This window comes from Vanessa atalanta, chromosome 23, assembly GCF_905147765.1.
Source record: "Vanessa atalanta chromosome 23, ilVanAtal1.2, whole genome shotgun sequence".
Taxonomy (NCBI): domain Eukaryota; kingdom Metazoa; phylum Arthropoda; class Insecta; order Lepidoptera; family Nymphalidae; genus Vanessa; species Vanessa atalanta.
In genome coordinates, this window is record NC_061893.1 from 4,419,251 (window position 1) to 4,425,039 (window position 5,789).

Below are 5,789 nucleotides of genomic sequence, written 5' to 3' on the forward strand. Positions count from 1 at the left end.
CATATATAATTGTATTTAACTAACATGACTGTATTTTTAAATGTTGAAAAAGAGTAACTACTGAATTTCTTGCCGGTTCTTCTCGGTAGAATCTACATTCCGAACCAGTGGTAGCTTTACTTAATATTAAGATTTTATGCCTAATGTTCTTATCATATTTAAACTGCCGTGTCCTCTGTTGCGACGTTTTGCGTTGATCTATTAGAGCGCGCACAAGTGAACTATGGCACAGTTCCGACGTCGTACAATGTGAAAAGAACAAAATATCACAGCGGTATTTAAAAATCTAAAAATACAAGAAACTGTTTACCTCTTATATTTTAATATTTTGTTATTATTAAAAATTGGAACTATGAATAATTTATGGTCATTGAAGATCAAAAATAAAACGGGCTTTAAATAACCAAATTGTTACGAACGTGAAAATAACTGCTGATAATAATCGTTGGCAAACTGGTAAGTTTATTTCTTTCTTTATTTTCTATATTTTTGACTCGCGTTCTTATCACTACTTTTGGAAATTAAAAAATGACATACATATTTCCGAAGCAAAACCCGGAAGATGTGACTTTATGCGTTTTATACGTCGTAACTATTACTTATGATTATATAATAATTTAATTAAATCTTCATAAGCAAGGCGGTTAATGCATAGTATTAATTTATAACAGCTCATTAAACTGGTTAACAATTCAAACAATTAATTAATGATAATCGTGGTTTGATCTAGTTGATTAGATTAAGTTCGATTGGTCAATAATGATATTATATCTAAATCTATACTAACAAGATTTCGAAGTGGTGATGGTTTTTCTAGTAACATGATTTGACAGTGATATCTATTTATCAGTGGTTCTCCTACCAAGAGTGTGCGAGAATAGCTTTTGTGTAAATACAAAGCATACCCTAGAATTAATGGTTAAGCATTGACTTAGCTGCTGGTGCTGGACTTTTAGTATATACAAATATGTCCCACTAAAATAAGTCGAATCATTATTAAATTAAATAAATTAATAGTAAAAATTCATTTTGAAAAACATAAAAATTATAATTATAAGTAAACACCAACTGAGAAACTAATTACATAAGTAAAGATCATTTCAAACAATGGGAGCGAGTTAATTGACGTTGGCTTGGCTTTGACTCATTGGACAGGATAACTTTTGAACAATCTTGAAGTTATAAATAAACTTCATCTAAAGCCGAATATCTCGACTCAAAAAATATTATGCAAATATATATTTCAAAGCGATGGCCTACGGGATGCCTTCTTCAAACTTGATGTTTGATTATCATTTTCGATTTATTTACGTCGCCGTAAAATTGTGAATACTGGGAGATATATGTCGTGAGATTGTAATATCTGGAAGACATATATACTATGTGTTCCGTCGAGCACGAAATGAATTACATACACAAATCAAGTACATAAAAAATATATGCTTGCCCGGATTTAAGCCGATATATTTATTTAAGATCCAGATATTCTATTCTACTAGCTGCTCTATCTGCACATCTTGCTCTATTTCATAGACTTTCATAGGTTTAAGATTTTTTAACAATTTTATTATTGTTATTATACATTACTTAATTCCTATTGACATTCATATTTCGTGTTAGCTAAGGTTAATAACCTAAGGCGAGAGACACTCCGAAATTGAGATGCATCGCCTACGGCCTTCTACATCGCTACGTAGCTACGTAGCTACGTCGCTTAATAATGATATATTGCTCCACAATAAAAAATATATACCAATAAAAGGTAAAAGTCTGTAAATCTCCATCCGTTGGTCAAAGACCTTGAGAAAATGGTTTGAAGTTCACTCCACTAATCTGCTTCAATGCCGTTGATAAACAAGCAGATAAACCATCCGATACATTCAGGTTTTGAGGAAAATAGTGTGCTATTTGTCCGAATTTAAAACCGCAATTGGCAAAAAGTAAAAATTAAAAAGAACGTTACCTTTAAGCCAAGGTTAAGGTTAAGTTCCTAAGGTACGCTTAGAGGACTGTTACATAGTAGTATTATTACTATTGTACCGTTGTGCTACGTATAGCATGTTTATGGAAACAGTGTAGGGCGTAAACTAATTTATATGATTATGTAAATTTTGTTACATAATCTTTCCAACCTAAATCTTAAGGTAACTGCTTAAAATATTATCGTAAAGTATCATTCGCAATAAAAGCTATTCGCTATGACATCTGCTAAAAAATAATCGTAACGTGACCGTTGCTCGATATGCTCAGCCATGCTCCGCTTTTATTTCTAGTGATATCAGACGATAATATAGAATTTCAAAGGGGCACGTGTGTATGCTCGCGTCAACTCATTCTAACTAGTAACGTAACACTCACAGAGATTCGTTGCGGAATTGATAATCAGGTGCGTCATGCGGTTTTGGCAGTGAGTTTCTCGTCTCACTTCTGGATGTGAATAAATTCTCACTCTGTATTTTCTTGACGGTATAATCCTGACCGTTTTTGGTCACTGCGGCCGTTCATACTAAAAACGAGCCAGCCAGCTAGAGTTCAAACGCAGGGTCAGCATTACGTAATTCCGGATTGCTTCTGAGTTTTTTTCCTGAAAAAACCAATAACTTTTTATCGAATTTACCTCGTGCTTAAACCTTGGCCTCGTGAACTGTGTATAAGCTAGCAACTAAACAAATGAAACATTCAAAAATATGTTACATCATTTTAAAATTATACAGATCAGTTACCAGCTTTACGGCACTACTCTCTTTGAAACTATAACGATGTTGATATTTTCTGCGAAAAATGATCAAAGTAAATGACACATGAAAGAAACACAAGCTTTGATATATTTACTTGAGATGTTTTATTAACTTTACATGACATATGTCATTCTTCTATATGACATAGGTAGTGTATAAAGAAACGATAAATACAATATAAATATGTCGGTGATGTCAACAATACGGGAGTTGATTTGACGAGCCGTAAGCGTTGTCAATGTTAGATAAAACGCTTCGACGGAGTCTAGATGGGTCGCTGCTAGTCGACGACACTACACTTCAGTGCTAGCCGCTGTACAGACAACACGTCTGAAATTGTCTTACAACTCGTCTTTATTATCGTGTTAAAAAGAAAAATAAGTAAATTAAATATATATATATTATTTATATGCTTTATTGATTACCATAAAGTTAATGGGACAAAAGGCGGACTTAATGCCTGAAGGCATTCTCTGCCAGTCAACCTTTAGGTCAAACAGAAAAACCATGAAGGCGGTAATTAAAAATTAATTAACAATATATAACAATATACACACATACTTATATAAAACTACATAAAAAAAAATATATTGATATTTACTAGTCATTCAATTTTAATATTCAACTAAAGATAAAAAAAAAATTATCTCGCTCTCGGCGGCGAAGAAAACATAGAGGTTACCTACATGTGCCTAATTTCAATTAAATTCCAACACCAATCCGCATTGGAGTAGTGTCGTGAAATAAAGTTAAAAGCCTTCAGCTCAAAGGGAGAGAAGCCCGGTAGTGAGGAATTTGAAGGCTCTACATATACTGCCTTGGATGTAATCAGTATCACTCCAGGCGAACGAATACTGTAATCTTAAAAGTAGTATATGTTAGGTTCACAGCAAAAAGGTTAAACTTTTATTTGATATTGTATGGGTATAAATCATATTCAAAATAAATATTTTATAGTATATGTTTTTATGATTTAGGTAGACGGCCGAGCAAATAGGCTACCTAATGTTAAGTAATTAAAATTGTAGTAATTCATACTGTTTAAGTATCACCACCGCCTACAGACAATGGCGGTATAAGAAATATTAACACTTTACATCACAAATGCACTACCAACCTTAGGAGCTAAGATATAGGCGCTATGTCCCTTGTGCCTGTAGTTACACTGGCTCACTCACCCTTCAAACCAGAACAAAACATTACTGGGTATTTCTACTTAGCGGTTGAATATCTGATGAGTGGGTAGTACTAACCCAAACGGGCTAGCACAAAGCCCAACCACCAAGAAATATTAATATATCGAAATAACCTCTATCTGTTATTGAAACAATAAATATATTATTAATTGTATATACAAATAATATATGTAAATCTGCCTTTGGGAGTTTTTTTTTTGCGTAATCGTTTTGTTTTATTTTTATAACGATTAGAACCTTTTGGCGCTTACCACATTTTTTGTTCTTGAAAATTCACATCTTCTATCGCATGCCAACCATACTTCAAACATATATTTGTTTCTTAAACGAATCGCTGCTGTTGAAACTGTACATCTACAGACAAATTCGATAGCGCTTGGTAATATTTATCATATCATCGTTAAAATAACTTTACGATTTTCTTGAGAAACATTTGTAAAATTTTGCGACACGAAAGTATAATTTATGTAAAATATTTGTTATAGATAGAAAAAAAAGATCACTCACCGAGAGGGGCGTGCAAGGGATGGCAGACAAAATACGGAACTTTGTCGGCTTTAAGCTCGCTTTTAACGCGCAACCCACGTCGTTTCCTCATCAATCAAATATTTTGTAATATTATATAAAATCAGCTTCTGCACGTGGGACGTGTTTAGACAAGGTGTTAGGTATGTGCTAAGTCATAAATTTAGAGAAGGATAGATCACAAACATGCACAAACTTGACGCGTTACTACTTCGTATTTGTGTAATTAAGTCCTCGGTAGTAAATCGAGTTACTAGAGGTATTACCATCGATGTTTAGTTCATTTCTCAAATAGCGTTTAAATTATTTAATACCATGTTCAAGTACACCTGGAGTGACGTCATCGTAGCTATAAAAAAGGACACTAGGTTTTCATATTATTTAATGAACATGGAGTATCTAGGCTGCGTTCAGTAGTTTTTGCATAAAAGTCTAACAAAGATACCTCCATCCTCGCAAACTTTAGCGCTTATAATATTAGTTATAGGAGAAGTTAGTTAACAACCGAATCGCGAAGTACGAACTTTGCTTACAATATTTTATACCTTCATAAAATAACGTAAAAGATTTCAAGTTGAAGTGCAAATTGCACTTCGGCACGAGTGAGCGATAATCTAAGTCTTGGCACGACCTGATCCCAGAGACTCAACGTATTAAACATCTGCTTTCAAAGTTTAATCCTCAAAAGCAGTAGTTTTCGTGTAACCGCGCTTCAGTAAATGGCACGAGGGCTTATTAAGCGATAGAGAAGGAAATTTAAAACGTCTCTTTTATGTACTTTAGGATTTTATTTCTAACAGCGAGCATTTTATTTTATTATTTCTTGATTGTAATTGTTATATATGACTAATCTAGTGTTATAATTAAATTATTAGACTTTTAGAAACCAAGTTTTCTCAGTGACTTGAACACATCTTAATCGAATATCGAGATTCGATTCCGGGTAATCAACCCATTAACATTTATATCCCACTGCTGGGCTAAGACCTCCTCTCCCTTTGAAGAGAAGGTATGGAGCATATTTCACCACGCTACTCGATGCGGTTTGGTCGATACACATTTAGCAGAATTTCGATGAAATTAGACAAATGCAGGTTTCCTCACCATGTTTTCCTTCAACACCGAGCACGAGATGAATTATAAACACAAATTAAGCACATGAAAATTCAACCCACAATCATCGGTTAAGATGCACGCGTTCTAACCACTGGGCCATCTCGAGTACTCAATATTGTGTACTGTACAATAGGGTCCTGAATTACAAGCTCTAAATCTTCTCTTTTATAGATAAATGTAATTTGTGAGCTCTTCTCTTGTCTATATGTTTGGG